Here is a 16,951-nt window from a genome sequence, read left to right as displayed (position 1 = left end):
ACGGATCGGTGCCTGCCCCTAATAGAGGCAGACTTGCGAGCGTGCAAGGCTCTAAGTAAACAGCCCTCGCACAGCGTCTTTCTGAAGCAACGGCACAGGCCCATCGGCAAAGGTGCCATCTCAGGGTAGAGGTTGCTACAGCTCGCCCTGGAGGTACATTTGCAGGTACATTTGTGGAGCGTGGGGCCTCGGGGGTTGCTAAGGGGCCAAGAGCTGGAATGAGGGTTCATTATAGAGAAATACATCTCACTGTGTACCGCCCTTTGATTTTATTATTTTTTCTCTTTCTAATGCTCATTTATTGTGAGAGAGAGAGAGAGAACTCGAGAGTATGTGCACAACTGGGGAAGGGGCAGAGACAGAGAGAGAAAGAATCTCAAGCAGGCTCCGCACTATCAGTACTGAACCCCACGTGGGGCTGTATCTCACCAACCATGAGATCATGACCTGAGCCAAAATCAAGAGTCAGACACTTAATCGACTGAGCCACCCAGGTGCCCCTGCGTATAGACCTCTTAGATCTTAGAAGGCAGAATATATCTATTGCATTTTGAATGCAGGGTAGCTGACTGCTCTGCTCCCACAAAACACTAGTAAGCTTCTAGAATTAAAATTGGGATGCCCCTAATTCTTTTTTTTCTTTTTCAGGTTTTTATTTAAATTCCATTAGTTAACATACAATGTAATATTAGTTTCAGGTGAATTTAGTGATTCGACACTTCCATACATCACCTGGTGCTCATCACAAGTGCCTCCTTAGTCCCCATCACCTATTTCACCCATCCCCCTTCCCCCCCTCCCCTCCCCTCTGGTAACCATCAGTTTGTTCTTTCTAGGTAAGAGTTTGTGTCTCAGTTTCCTTTCTGTTCCCCCCATGTTCGTTTATTTTATTTCTTAAATTCCACATATGAGTGAAATCATATGGTATTTGTCTTTCTCTGACTTATTTTGCTTCGCATCGTACTCTCTAGCTCCATCTATGTGGAGTGACAAAATTTCATTCTTTTTGATGGCTAAGTACTATTCCTGTGTGTGTGTGTGTGTGTGTGTGTGTGTGTGTATACATACAGACAGACAGACATACCTCCTTTATCCATTCATCAGTCAGTGGACACTTGGCTTGTTTCCATAATTTGGCAATTGTTGATAATGCCGCCATAAATATCGGGGTGCATGTATCCCTTCAAATTAGTATTTTTGTACATTTGGGTAAATACCTAGTAGTGCCATTGCTGGATTCTTGGCTGGTCCATTTTTAACTTTTTGAGGACCCTCCACCATGTTTTCCAGAGTGGCTGCCCCAGTCTGTATTCTCACCAACAGTGTAAGAGGGCTCCCCTTTCTCCAGGGATGCCCCAAATTCTCCACTTTGGTGCAAGCTGGACTGTGAAACAGTAACCTTGAATTCATGTGGCCTGTCCACAGGATCAAGTATAAAAATATTCAAAGAATCAATGGATAAACTTCAAAATAATGTGGTAGAAATCAAAGTGGGGGAAAGAGAGTATCTGGAGAAATTTATATACGCCTCCCTAAGCCTCTCAGGGAACAGGCATTAAAAATCCCAAAAGCAGCTTTCGGTTTGGGGATTTATTGATTTTTCAGTCGGAACAAAATGTAGAGAACTTGATTACTACTTTCTTTGAGATACAAGGTTCTTAAACTGTGGCGATCCTGCAAGAAAAGACAGTGACGGCAGCCTTTGAGGCGAAAGACTGAAAATACCTGCTTACGACGGAGCTTGGAGGCCCTATTAGCACAGAGAGCTCACACACAGCACGTTAAGGGCCAGAAATGTGACGCTGTGAAGGGAAACGCACATTAGCGTTCTACGAGATGGGAAGAAAAGCACCCCAAATAAGACGCGATGGCTGGAGCTGTCTCCGCTGCAAATTTCAAATCTTCCAGAGAAACTTCAGTGTCACAGGTACCCCTCTCTGGAAGAGGAGATGGTATGCATGGGTGGGCTTTTCCCTGCAGATACAGTAAGTTCCTAGGTTCATGGCACCCAAGTTGAGCTGCTACTGAGAAACCTCTTTAAGTTCACAGCTGTGGGTGCCGTACAATTGGTATTTTTTGATAGTCAATCTGGTGAAGATAAAACCCAGATTTTTTTTTTTTTCATCTACTCTCCTACGCTCAAATATGATTGAGTTTCTGCCATGGCTTTTTGGCAATACTGATACTGGATTCTAGACACGTAATTTTTCCCGGGATAATCGCCAGGAGCAGGGAATTGGTTTGTGTTTTGCATTTTGCTGGGCATGGGGCTAGAACTGTTGATAATCTTATCCGCGCCCTATCTCTTTGAACTTGTTGATCCGTGAGGAATATCAGGGACTTGGCATTGAGCTCATGGGACTTTTGATGCCCTGAAAGTATTCCAAGGGAGGACCCGGGTCAGGGCTGTCGCAGGAGTTCCAGCTGTACCCCGTTCCCGACAACTCCTCCGACTGGGCTGAGCAGAATGAGAAATTAGTAAAATCATGTTCGGATCTTAATTTATCTTGAGATCTTTCTTTCTCTTCTTTCTTTCTTTCCTTCCCTTTCTTCCTTCCTTCCTTCCTTCCTTCCTTCCTTCCTTCCTTCCTTCCTTCCTTCTTTCCTTCCTTCCTTTTTTACTTTGAACTGGAAAGTCACAAGAGCTAATGATTTTAATTTTGGACTCCAACTCCTTTACATGGACATGCTAACGGGTCCAGTCCCTTTTTAAAACCTGTAAAGTCCAACAACGTATTGAAAACTGCGCCGAACAAATGTGCATCTTAACAAATTGTTATGAAGTGGTAACCCAGATTCAAGAAACAGGACATTGCCCTTCCCATGTACATTTTTTTGTCAAGCCCCCTGCCCCAAAGCTAACTACTAACCTGGTAAACGCCGCCTGGCCATTCTTCATTACACGCTCACGACCTAAGTGTGTATCCCTAAAAACAATGGTCAATTTTGCCTGTTTGTGAACTTCCCATAAACGAAATTATACAGCGCGTTTTTGGGGGTAGAGGGAATCACTACCTCAACGTGATGTTCGTGGGAGTAATACAGGCACAGACTGCAGTTTATTTTCATAACGTACTAAAGGCCCGGTTCACTGATGATTTGACTGAGCGGAAACCAGATGGTGTCCATCGGGTGGCTGTAGCTGTTCAGCCTCAGTGTGCCCATCGCAGACGCCAAAATGGATGTGGTCTCTCCACTCAGTGGGTCAATTCAATCCCACTCTTGTTGTTCCGGCCAACCCTCCCCTGGATGAGCCTCATTAGCTCCTTTATGGATTCTTGGGCCATGGCCACTGGCCTAGCCATGTGTTCTGCCACTTACGGGCCGGCATCCTGGCAAATTTGACGCTCCTCTTTGAGGCCGCAGATGATGGAAGCAAATCATGCTGGTAAATGAACCATCTGGATCACGGATGTAGATGCCCGTCGTACGGGCTCATTCCGGTGAGCCCCACTCAGGCTGCCCGTCTCCAAACACTGCTGCCCGGATCTGTCATCGCCCCCAACGTGGCAACACGTGGACCATAACACAGTGGGTGAAAGTGAAATACTCTTGTCTTTCTGCAGAGGCTGACCTTCCATCGGACTTGTGACTCCTGTCCGAAGTTCACTCATTTGTCCCCCAGGTGGGGAGGCTGCATGGCCTGGGGCGTGCCCCACCCCCTCCCGCCAGACTGACCACATTAGGGCTTTGACCCCCTCCTGGAGCCATCAGGGGGGCTCCACCACTGGTCACATTTTTTTTTTCTGTTGATGTTATTCTCTGTTTGTCTGGTCCGATCGGCTAACGACTGTGGCTCTTGAAGCTCCTCTGAGCCACGTGTTGGGCTTTCTGGGCCATTTTCAGTCAGTCTCTCAATGGTGTGCTTTTTATCACAAAAGCTACGCCACAATAGATGCGCAGTCGAAGTATTGGATGAAGCTTCCATGCCCCTCCCCCATCTACCCACATCTGATCCTGTTGGAACAGCTTCCTCAGAAATAAACTAATAAAGGGGCACCTGGGTGGCTGTGGTCTTAATATCGGCTCAGGTGGTGAGTTCGAGCCCCATGTCGGGCTCCATGGGGACAGCACAGAGCTGTCCCTCTCTGCCACTCCCCCGCTCCTTCTCTCTCTCTCTCTCCCTCTGTCTCTCAAAACAAATAAATAAACATCTAAAAAAGAAATAAATAAACTAAAAAAATTCTGACTTTACCTGTCACACTTCTTCCTGATCCACACACCTGGGTGAGGCAGACTGGTCACACGGCATGTGGCTGTCTCCAGAAAAGGGCCATCCTCTCCCAGCTGCTTCCTGGCTAATAACCAGAATGAAAGGAGTTGGTGGTTACACAGACACATGTCCCCCTGATCATTCCTAGGCATAACGCACCTTCCCCTCCACTAGCGATCAGCCTGGTGAGTACTCTGAGAGGAGAAGACAGGATTCAGTAGGCAGAGAGGGAAAGATTAGGGCTTGAGGTCCCTGGGTGGGGAAAAACACCTATTTTGAAACAATGCTGGGAGTGTCTGACCACAGCAGGTCCCCTCCGGCATAAGGTTCCTCTTAAGACTGTAACAGACCCCACCTACTCCCCCCTCAGGTTCCCCTCTGGAATTTGACAAAAGACCTAAGTACGGCCATAGACCACCCCTCATACAATGGAAACGAGCCGATCAGAATGGGCAACCCAGCACTCAGAGCTATCAAGCCAATAAGGGTAGGACGTGAGCAGGAACAAGGGGGAAGGGAAGTGGGAGGGCCGACCAGAACCTTGTAGAACAAGGACCCTTGCCTGTAGCCCTCGGGCATTCACCGCATTCACTTTCGAATGCCCCCTCTCTGTAAAGAGAGCGTTCCCACTAGTCTTCCTTTCTGATCTTATCTAATAAACTTCTGCCTGCTGCTCATTTTGTGCCCACCTCTTCATCCTTTGAAGCAGCGAGACCACGAATCCCGGCTATGGCGGTAAAAAATCCTGCAACAGTACTTCCTTCTGGTGGCAGCCCACCCAGAGCGGGCCCATGGATATTCGAACTTAATTCCAGTTGAGCCACCCGCGTGCATTTCATTTTGTGGAGTGACAGGACCCTAGATCACGAGGACGGGGATGACTGGTTGTGGACAGTGCTCGCCACGTCCCCACTACAAGGCCCACGTAGGCTGCACTTTGAGACGGAACAGGTTACTCTGTGCTTTACAAAAACTCCCTCATCCTTATTGCATCTGATGCTTCTGGACAGAAGCTCTGAGGGTAAGCAGAGGATAATTGAAAAAAAAAAAAAGGTGTGAAGTTTCAGCTATTAGAATGGAGTCAGACCATCGGTACGGCAGGGGAGGGGGAACACCTTACACCCTGGGAAGTGCAGGAAGAGAAGGACGTTGGTAATCTTTGCCCCAGAGCCTTCCTCACAAATCAAAATGGCCTGTTTCAACTTTCCCAAACTGTTGAAGGCACTTTCAGCTTCATGGATGGCTGGTCTGGTGCCTCCAGCCGCGTGTTTCTAAGCACAGTGTGATCACCATCCCCTTAACCGTAAGTCTGCTGGAAGCAGTAGGGGGGGTGGCTTCGACTCCTGTACCTCCCTGTCAATACCTCTGATGTCTTTTGTATTCCCACGCCCCGTGGCCATCACTCAGTTTTCCATGGAGTGGGTGATTGCTAGCGGTTGTGGTACGGACAAACCGGACAGGTTTCATTGATCATTCTCAGACAGTCTCCTCAAAAGGAAGGACCAGACTCAATTATCAAACTAAACTGGGAACCCTAAGACTTGCTAGCCATTGGGAGGCCATGTTCAAGGCGCTGGCTACCTGAGTTCCCCTCCCCTCAAGTAGTGTAGGGATCACTCGGGGGCTGCCCAACAATTAGAAACAATGATTTCTTTCCAAGGGCACCATGGGAATCCTCGGGATGGTACAATCAGTGTAGAAGCCACGCATTCACCTGGCTCCCTTCTCAAGTCAGAATGGGTCACACTTAAGGAATGAATTAGAAAACACCACCAGTGGATCACATAGCCCTCAAATTATAAGCAGAATGGGTTAGGGGTCCCCGGAGAAAGCAAGATGAGATGTAGCTTTCTTCACTTAGGAAAAGTCATTTCAGGCCCTGGCCATCTTGTGATCTAAGTCTGACTGGCACTACATGCCCATGCCATGTTTCTCACAGAGCTTCCTGGGACTTGCATGGAAATTGTGGAGGAATAGATTTCAGTAGTTAATGATTTTAAGGGAACGAAAGAATATAAGAACAAACAGCCAGTATCAGGCCAGGAGATAACCTAATCATACCAGGGGCAATAAATCAGTGGTAAAACTCCGACTGCTGTTTTAAAAGCAAAGATTGACCTTACGCACATTCTTGAGTTTTCTTTGAGGGATTTAAATCCCTTTGAGCACTCAAACACCAGACCAGTTGGAGCCAGAGAACTGATATTGACCCTCGCTGACCCTCACAACTCCCATCAGCTAAGACCTGGACTCTGTCACCATAGGTGATTTTTGCCCCAATTCCATGCTGAAGTCCCCATTATGTAAGCCCCTTCGTGAATATGCATGTACTGTTAGCTTAAAATTTCCCCAGTTTCATTGTTTAAGGAAACACTGCTTTGGGAAATATTCCCAGTGTTCTCCTTTACTTATTACAAGTAAAACCCTTCTTTTTCCAACTCTTGGCTTGGTTGTGTCTTTTGCTTTGACAGCCACCAAGAGGCAAACCCAGTTTTGGGTAACAAGATGACTGCAGAGATCTCTCCAAAATGGGGCTACCCTTGATTACCTGGAGATGCTCCCACAAAAATGAGAGACTCCTTATTCATGCATAGTCTGAAGGTAATTTTCCCTACAACTGCTTTGAAAAAAGATGGTTCAAAATTTGTCTCTAACTTTAGCTAAAGCGATCAACAAAACTACCTCTGCACAAGAAGGCAGGCATTCATGGCTTACAGGAGTTTTTCAGCTGCTTGGGTCCGGGACTCTAGAGGGAATGGTTGACATCGGTACTGCAAGATTTTTCGCATCCCGCTGCTTGGGGTCTTGTAAATAGTAGCCTTATTTACATGTTGTGTGAGAGAAATTGGATGGATTTGGTCCCAGCCTTTGTCAAGGTTTCCGTTGAGTCTTCAGGTCAGTCACAGTGGCCGCAAGAGTGATGTACTCTTGGGAGAACCAGCCAGAAGCCAAGATGGCATAGAAATGAAGGGTGAAGATGTTGGCATACAATTTTCCATGGGTCTCTTGAGTCTGTGCTCTTCTTCCAAGCAGAGGTACTTGCTGCTTTTTCTCTAGACTCTCCTTTAAAGGACGTTTGCATAGTAAATAGCCTTGGGAAATAGAGATCAATGTCTTTTTTTGGAGCAGAGGGCAAGTTTGTGCATAGCATGATATAATGATAATAGTCTCTCTTCAGGGCGAAGTTTAGTCCGGCTTACTGCCCATCACAAAAGATTTGGACTGCTAAAGCCTGGAGTTCCTCAGCTGTGACACAAATCCACTACACGTGCGGCGCATACCTGGGCCCCTCTGTGTTGTCCCTGAGGGCCTTGGAGGCAAGAGGAATTGATGCAAATACTCTATTCTTGTCCCCTGACCTGAAATACAGTCTTTGACCCAGGAGGCTCATGTGGTGATGTCAGCAGCCAAGAAACTATGGTGGGCTTACTTATTACATGGCAAGTCGAATAGTATCTCAGATCCTTCATAGTTCTGGATGAGGAGGATTTTTTGTTTTTTTCAATTAGCCTGCTTGGGAGCCATCGGGCTTCTGGAATTTGTGGATTGATATCTTTTATTAGTTTTGGGATATTCTCAGCTGTTATCGTTCCAAATTTCGCTTCTGATCATTCTCTCTTTCCTAACACCTTGATTAAATATATGTTAGATTTTCTAATTCCATTCGTCTTGTGTTTTCTTTTGCCCCTTTCATCCTGGATGGTTTGTACTGACTTGTCTTCAGATGTGCTAACTTTCTCTTGGTTGTATCTAATCTGCTGGAACACCACCTATTGAGTTCTTAATTTCAGGTACTGTGTTTTTTAGTTCCAAGACATCTATTTTTTTCTATTTTCTTTTTAAATCTGTGATGTCCTTTTTAAAGATCCCAGTTTCTTGCTGAGATGTTGAAGTTTGACTTCTATCTCTATCAGCTTAATATAATACCTGACACATACTACGTTTCTGGAAATTTCACTCTTCGAATACCTATGGGTCTGTTGTTTGTGCTGGTTTCCATTCATATTCATACATCTTTTCGTGCTCTCCTATTTTTGAGTGAGTGCTAGATACGTATGAAGGAAAATCTCATCTTGGCTTCATGGACCTCAGCGTTAGGCATGTTCACGTTTGTTTATCTTTGCGAAATACCTACAGAGCCCCCTACTGCCTTTGGAGACATTACCGTCTAAGGCCAGGTGGGGGAGCTCGCCAAAGCACACTACGTGGAAAGGTCACCAGGCCAAACTGAGGCAATTTCCAAGGAAAACGAAGCCAAAATGTCAGGAAAAGCTGAGGCCTGAGAATGGTCAAGACAAGGAGGGAATAGAAAACGCTGAATTAATGCTGAGGTTGGTGGTCCAATGAAGGCTTCTCTTGACTTTTTGATGATTTCACATTCTGGGCATCTGACAAAGAAAAGAACAAAACAAGTTGCATAATTTCGAGAAAATCTATTGTTAAAAACTGGATAGCTAATCGGTTCCAAGTCCAGACTGAGTCAGCTAATGTTTCACGCGTGACAGCAAGGACCTCATCTGCCCTGTTCAGCACTGTGTTCCAGTGCCCAACAGAGGCCGGTGCCCAGTGCACGCCCAGGCGGCGGGGGTTGAACAAAAGAGGCTTTTCTTGCCTTGCAAAACCGAGGAGGCGGCTGTGGATACTTAGCAGTGGGAAATTGGAATTCAGTTCTTGCCAGAGGGCGAGCTTGTTTATTATCTTAGAAAAGGCAGTGAAATCAGAGGCTCACTAGGTAAGACGTCGCCTTTCAAAGGAAATCAAAATCCTCATACACCTTGACCGGTCTGGGACGGATCTAGTGTCCTGTGTTACAGGTAAGAGGACAGGCTCGGGGGTCAAGGAACTTGCCCGAACGTGACGGCTTGCGACTAGAACCGCCGGGCCTTCCCAGACCTCGCCCTGGCACTTTGCATCCACCGCCTTGCCCGGTTTATCCCCAGACGTACATAACGTCAGCTGTTAGACACTCATCACATGACATGGCTTTCAGTTGGCCAGAAAGCTTCCACTGTTTTCAAACCCCCACTTGGTCAACTTTAGTTAGTTCGTGGGGCCAGTCCAGGGTCCTAGTAACATATAACAAAATACGTTTTGCCTTTACTATTCTTACTATCATTGCCATCACATCACATCTTCAGGTAAGAGTTTACATTTCTGGTACCTTCGTTTCTTCACGCAGGAACCATAGATTCCAATAGGAGATCAGCTTTATTTCTAAGACTCAAAGTACCTGCTCTCTTCCCTGTGTATCCAAAACTTTTTTTTTTCCTCCAACTTCCTCAGTGTAATATTAATTGTCTTGAGACGTGTTATTTTGTAACTTGAACGTCTACGTTACGCCTTGAAAACTCAAACCAAAAAATAAAATCCCACAGAAAGCCAGAAATGTCATCAGTATATCAAAACTTTGTCACGAGCCTGGGAAAATATATAAATTATTACAAAATATTTGTGATGAACATATTTCTTCGGAAGTTATAGCTATCCTTCATACCTTGAAACAAAAATGTATCCTTTATTTTGTATCTAACATTGGTTATGAATACCGGTTGCAGAAAAGGGCACACTGTCTAACACTGGGGGGAATCTGTTAGATTTATTTTGTATAAGGAGACGTCTATTGTTGGTAGACAGGATAGTACTACTGGAAGCTGGACATTCAGTTTAAAAAGCACACAGCAAAATTTTAGTGCCTATTAAGAGCGGCCACTTCGTCTCCGCTCATCATCTCGCGGTTCGTGAGTTCAAGCCCCACATTGGGCTCATTGCTGTCAACGCAGAGCCCGCTTTCGATCTTCTGTCTCCCTCTCTCTCTGCCCCTCCCCGCTCATGCTCCCCCCCCACTTCCTCTCTCAAAAACAAAGAGGTAAATAAATAAAAGAAATCATAATAATGTAGTTAATATTTGCTGAGCTCATATCATGCAGCATTTAAACCACACATCAAATGAGAGAGATGCTTTTATAATGGGGCTCATAACCGCAGGCAAAAAACAGATTTGAAAAGAGAGCAGATAAGGCAGTACCTATGCGGTCAAAGAAACTGGAATCTTAGGATCCTAAGGGTGTCATCCACAGACTCCAATTTTATTAGCCAAATTGGCCACAGCCCAGAGAAATCAATACACTTGACCTCTTTGAAGAAATGATACTTATTAATTCCCAATTAATATATATATATTATAATAATCTATAATATATAATATAATCTATAATATATATAGATAGATAGATAGATATATTTCTCTGTATATAGAGAAATGCTTGAGGCAACACTGGTACCTCATCATACTTCTAATGTATCCCATGCTTTGGCTCTTCAAAACGAGGCCACGAGGCCACGGTGAAAGGCTTCTTTTTAAGTGGTCTTGAAATAGATGGTTTGTCCACATGAGACAGGTAGAACAAAATCTTAGTACCAAAGACGTGGGTGAGGCCCATGAGCTCTAACTCAGCGAAATACGCACGTATTTAGCCAAAGACTATTTATAACCCAAACATGGCACAAATGTGTGCTGTTAATCACAAGATGGGATAGATGGGGGGGGGGGGGGACAGTGAGCTGATGGGACGACATGAACGTTTCAGCTCTAACCTGTGAACAGTGACACAAGAAGAACCGTAGCAAAAACAAAACAAAATGAAACACTGTTGGAATCCCAACACTTCACTTCAAGAGGTGTAATCTCGTGCCAATTACTTAGGCTCTTCAAGTTTCTGTGTCTTCGTTTGTTGCACAAAAGGAATAATGATACCGACGCCTCATCATTCTTTGCGATGCCTCCAGAACATAGAAGTGTATCAGGACTTTTTCAGTAAAAGCGAGGGAAACCTCAATTCAAATTGGTTTAATTAACAACAACCAATTTAGTTCATATTACCGTCGTATTCAGCGGCTTCCGGTGCAGCTGGATCCAGGTACATATTCAAATGAAGGTGCCAGGATACCACCTCTCCAAATCTGGAGAATGCTTTCCTTTGAACTGGTTTATTTCCTAGATAGGCCACTTCCTTCCCAACAAGGTGCTATCCCCTAACATCTTTAGGTTTAGATCTTGCTCTCTTGACTTACCCTGCAGAGTTTGGCTATCTCTCCCCAAGCCCCTGCAGAAGTCCCAGAAATACCCTTCACTGGCTTAGTTCAGTCAAGTGTTCTTTTCTGGAAGCAGGATATTAAGTGCATGGACGGATCCTCTAAAGAATGCTGGGTTTACAAAAAACAACAAACGAACAAAACACAACAAAGAAAACTTCATTGGACTACATGAAACATCTAGAACAGTACACAGTAGGCATCAATAAGGGTACGGTACTTTAACGATAGACTCTACCTTTTAAGCCCTCACTATGTAGAGCTACCAGCTTCCGGCCAAGTTTTGCAGGGCCACGGACACACATGCACGACTAGAATCTGTTTGACCTAAGGCAGCCTCTAATCCGAGGTGACCACAATATGTGACCTTTACCATGACTCAATTTTTAGGATAGAGACTGTTCCAATTTTCCCCAACAAACCTGGGTAAAATCTAAGTCAATGATAACTTGATGAATGATATTTGGGTTTTTGTGTGTGTGTGTGTGTGTGTGTGGATTATCTTAATGCTAACAGAAATTACTCTTTTGTTCCATTACCCTGGAAGTGTGGGTCAGGGCCAAAACCAAGAATTTATTCCTAAGTAGTACAATCATATAATAGGTCTCAACTAAACTGTTCCCAACTAAAAGTATAAATAATAATTAGTACACTAATTATAATCTTTATGACAGTTTATCCTTCACTGATATTTCTTTGCAAAGTGTCTATTTCCCTGAGTACAGCTTTTGGGTAACTGAAGATCAGCTAACTAAACAGAACCTACTGAGGCGAGATAAAGCTAAAAGCAGGTATCAGTTCTCCTTAAGGATTTCAACTTGGAGCGCCTGGATGACTCAGACGGTTGAGCATCTGCCTCTCGATTTCCCCTCAGGTCATGATCCCAAGGGTCGTGGGATCGAGCCCCACGTTGGGTTCTGTGCTGAGCTTGGAGGCTGCTTAAAATTCTCCCTCTCCCTCTCTCTCTCTGTGTCCCTCTGCCCCTCCCTCTCTATGCCTCTCTCTCCCCCCCTCTGCTCCTCTCTCTCTCCCTCTCTGTCTCTCAAAAACAAAAAAAGATTTCAACTTAAAGTGTAAACATTTCTGGTTTTATTTCAATTTCCCATGTATTCTAAACATGTAAAACTCCAGTGTATTCTAAACATCGAAGAGATTCATTTGTCCTTACTTTTTCTCATGAGATTTCACAAAAATGAAAAAACGAAGGTTATATTTTCAATGGTATTTTAAGCACACCAGGGAGCTTTTATCTCGCCATTATCAATTTGCATACTTTGATCCTTTTGTTTTATCAGCCACCATTGACTGTCACATCTATGGACAAAAGACTTTTCTCAGTTTGCATGTAACATGTACAGATGCTCCTCAGAAACCCTCTCCTGCGGCTGGGAAGGTGCCTTGCTGTTGCACTGACTATTAGCAAACTCGCTGTTTGAATTTATCCCTGTAGATTTCTACCAGAAAATAAGGGATCCGATTTTTTTTTACATTAATGATCATTTCAATGGGATGACTGTATTTCTTCTACATAAAAATATTTATGCTGAAGTTTATCAACTGGAAAGCACTAGGAAGAGGCTTTTTGTGTGTGCGTCCCAATGACATTTTCAATCTAATAACTTGGATCATACTGCAGCTAAGTCAAAAGAGGTTAGTTCCAGAATCTCTGGAAATGAGATTGTTCTATGAGAATTTAAAGGGTAATGTGGTCACATTTGAAAGTCATTATCATATTCAGCATCCAAATGACATGAAATTGAGTCTCTGAAACACACCAAAAAAATATCAATTCACGTAGTTCCCTGAGATGCTAAGGGTTGGAGCAGGAGACATGACAGGAGGGGGGGGGGGGGTCCCAGGGGCAGGCCACAGAGATGACTCTCCTTAGATACCTACATGGGGGAGGGGCAGAGAGCCAGGGCCTTAGAAGGGTGACAAGAGGGGGAAGCCAAGGAGACTGCTTTGCTTTGGAAGTTGCTTTAAGGATTACTCCTTAACATGAGGTCCCCATTCCCAGCCCATTACCCTTGTTGAAACACTGAGTACGAAGTCTCCAGTGAACTTCTTGGCCAGACCTAAGATCCTTTTTTAAGCCTCATTCTTTTCGTTCTTAGTCATTTGACCCTGTTTTGAACACTCAGTATTTCTTTTTTTAAGTTTATTTACTTAGAGAGAAAGAGAGAGAGAGAGCACAGGGAAGGGGCCGAGAGTGACGGAGACAGAGAATCCCAAGCAGGCTCTGCGCTCACAGCGGGGCTCAAACCCAGGAACCGTGAGATCATGACCTGAGCTTAAATCATGAGTTGGACACTTAACCGACTGAGCCACGCAGGGGCCCCGAACACTCGATGTTTCTAATGTACTCACTCTGCACTACCCTACTCCTTGGCCTCTCTCTCTGCTACTTCTCTGTTATTTTTATTGGTTCCTGTAACCAATTCTTCACCTTGAATAATCCCCCCAATATTAGCCCAGTCATGACACATTCTCCCCTTTCCTTTATTCACGTTTGTTGAGCTCACACAAGATTCTGTCTCATATAATCATCAGAACATGTATCCCCTGCCCTACTAGCTCAGGTACTAATTTAAGCACCTGATTAAATACAATCACAGACTGATCTCTTCACTGTGTGTGTGAATCCGTGTGACTTTGTCTCAGTCTCTGTGTGCATAAGTCGCATTGGCTCATTTCAGATTGGAAACGCCTAAAAACAGAAAATATGAGTGGTAACTTGAGCACATAGTTTAGGGTCAGATCTATGTTCAAACAGCGCTGTTACTCATAATGAATGTGTACAGGTCACCGAAGCTCTCTGAACCCAAGTTTCTTTATCTTAAAAAACAATTTTTTTTTTTTTAAATTTTAGAGAGGTGGGGTGGGACAGAGAGGGAGGGAGACAGAATCTTAAGCAGATTCTGAGCTCAGCAAGGAGCCTGTTGTGGTGCTCAAACTCACAACTGTGAGATCATGACCTGAGCTAAAATCAAGAGTCAGGCGCTTAATCAACTTAGCCACCCAGGAGCCCTCCAATTTTCTTCATCTTTAAAATGTAAATAACAATAATAATGAGTGTGAGAGAGAATAAAATAGTAAACAAGAAGATTTATATAAAACATGTAGCATATACTGGATTTTCAATAAATCACTTCCGCCTGCACTTTTATGATCTCTTGTATCGTCCATTCTAGAAACACAACTGTTTAGCTCAATTTTGGTTTGATTGATTGACTGAAACAAGATGAAGACAGTCGGGATGTACTGGGCTAATCAACCAAATATCATCTCAATACCACATCATCTCAACATGGTCAATAGCAAAAGTATTTAGACACACAATACGTTTCATGTGTCTTCCAAATATTAATAAAGTTATTCATGGTTTATATAAAAGGGTCTAAAATGTGAAAGACACAACATTAGTTTCTATTTGATGAGTTCACTTACTGTGAGTTATTTTTATTTAGCCTTAATTTTTATTTGGTGGTTACTTAGGGATGGTAAACATTTCCAAAGGAGAGCATATTCCAATGCAAAAAATAGAGGTAGAGATCAAGAAACTCATTAAAATAAAACCTGGCATCTTGACAACAAATCCTACATACTGGTCAGTAATATTTTTCTCCTACTAAAACCATAGGAATCTAAATTCAGTGCCCCAGTGAGGGCAGCCTTATTTAAATAAACGTATTCCTCAACCCGAAAGAATCCAGGCCCCTGATTAGCTGATGTGGAGATAATTATTTATAATAGCACTTACTGGTAAAGAGGAAGGAGTGAAACCTTAGATGCACACTTGGATGTGGCTTAGGCGGGTTTTACTTCTGATTCTAAAGCACCGCAGTGGAAGTCAGTGCAGTGACTCAGAGCATTGTGATGGCCCAGCTGTCCGTGGGCGCGTCTCTCCGGGTGCGGTCACGCATGAGTCCCCATGCCAGAGGGAAAACTAACTGGAAGGTGATCGTCATGTAATGACTTAACTGACACTGTCTTACTACCAGTGAGAGAGAGGAACGTTTGGTTCCTTTCTCTTCCATACCTCGAAGTGTAATTTCATTGATTCCCAAAGTGCACGTGAAAGGGCACACCGGGTCCAAGGAACGGCCAAGAACGGTCTAGTTCTCTGCCTGTGAAAACAATACCAGCTCAGAGAGAGCTCAGTCGTTTCTTTCTAATGTGTTGACCTAATTTATTTTTCTGGGAGCCACTCGGTCACTGGGGAAAGAAGCCTGCTTCATTGGGCACCTTTATTTTACAGCAATGTCTCCTCTGTCTTAGGAATGTTTCATGGTAGTAACTCCAATCAGATAAGATAACCAGCATAAAAACCATAGACGAAGGCAGATAAGCATGGAACACTTACCAATATGTGCAGGCATCCATGTGCTCCTTTATCGTATCGATCCACTTCTATTCAGTCTGTATGTTAATACGTGTTATTCTGGAGCTTCTCAGAAGGATTGGGACGCATACGACACTGAACAATGACCAAACCTGGTCATAAAAATGTATGAATAGGGGCGCCCATATGGCTCATGCAGGTAAGCATCTGACTGTTGATTTCGGCTCGGGTCACGATCTCACCGTTCATGAGTTGGAGCCCCCGGATGGACTACTGCTGACAGCTCAGAGCGTGCTTAGGATTCTCTCTCCCTCTCTGCCCCTTCCCAGTCGTGCTCGCTCACTCTCTCTTTCTCTCTCTCTCTCAGAATAAATAAATAATTTTTTTTAAGTATGAATAAACTCCCTGTGTAATGTGTCATTTTTTATTTTGGTGTTTTCTTTTTGACTTAGGTGCCAAAAGGTTGCCACTCTACATTATTCTTCTTAATAATTTATTCTATTTGTCTTTCAAAAATATAGCCTGCCTAAGAATGCCCTTAGAGCTACTTGCAATTCATTCACAAATTAACTCAAGTTAGGGTTAAAGATTACAGGCCAAAAAAAAAAAAAAAAAAAAAAAAAAAAGACAGACCTATGTGGTTTTGTTTTCGGACTATATAAAACGCTTATGTTTATCTGATAGGTCTCTTCATATGCCACCTCCTCCAAGAAGTCTCTTCTGACTCTTCCCTAGGAGGATCAGGCCCTTCCTCTTTGGGCTCCCGTGATGTGATATTTATCCCCTACCCCTGTGCTCCTCTAGACTACTGATCCTTATGGCCCCATCATTACATTCTTCTTTGTCTCCCCAGCGTCCAGCAAAATATCTGACACCTAAGTAGGTGCTTAAAAAGTGTTCTCGAGACGAATGAACAGTCTAAAATTATGACTCGATGGCCTTCCAATCTGTCCATTGATACGAAAAAAAATTTTTTCTGATAAAGTGAAAGCGACATGGTTAGCTAATTGATGAGGAGTCCTTGAGATCACGCAGCCACGGCCTGGAATTCACGGACTCAATTTCATCTTCCTATGATGAAAATCGTCTACGTTAACAACGGGAACCGCACGCGCGAAGTCTTCGGAGCGTTCGTGACCATTCGACGCCGAAAAAGGAAATCATCTGCAAGCGGATTTCGGCGCCTGGGTTTTGAAATCCGGAGCAGGGCTGCGGGGGGTCGTGCCACGCGGAGCACGGAAAGTCAGGAGCCGGGCGAGCGGGCGGAGCACGTGGTGCGTGCCCTGGCTTCCACCGAGCAGCGT

General features: G+C 44.2%; 1 long non-coding RNA gene across 1 annotated transcript; it reads right to left on the bottom strand.

Moving 5' to 3' along the window:
* Positions 1-2,573: 2,573 nt before the first annotated feature.
* On the bottom strand, positions 2,574-16,232 carry LOC147581454 (uncharacterized). Its single transcript, XR_015249916.1, has 3 exons — positions 15,066-16,232; positions 6,929-8,601; positions 2,574-4,298 (listed from the first exon to the last, which is right to left on the bottom strand). It is a non-coding gene; the product is annotated as an uncharacterized LOC147581454 (long non-coding RNA).
* Between the last annotated feature and the right edge of the window lie 719 nt (positions 16,233-16,951).

Source organism: Puma concolor, chromosome B1 (assembly GCF_028749965.1).
Source record: "Puma concolor isolate L17-30 chromosome B1, mPumCon1.1.hap2, whole genome shotgun sequence".
In the NCBI taxonomy this organism is placed as follows: Eukaryota; Metazoa; Chordata; class Mammalia; order Carnivora; family Felidae; genus Puma; species Puma concolor.
This window is presented reverse-complemented; position numbering and strand designations above follow the sequence as displayed.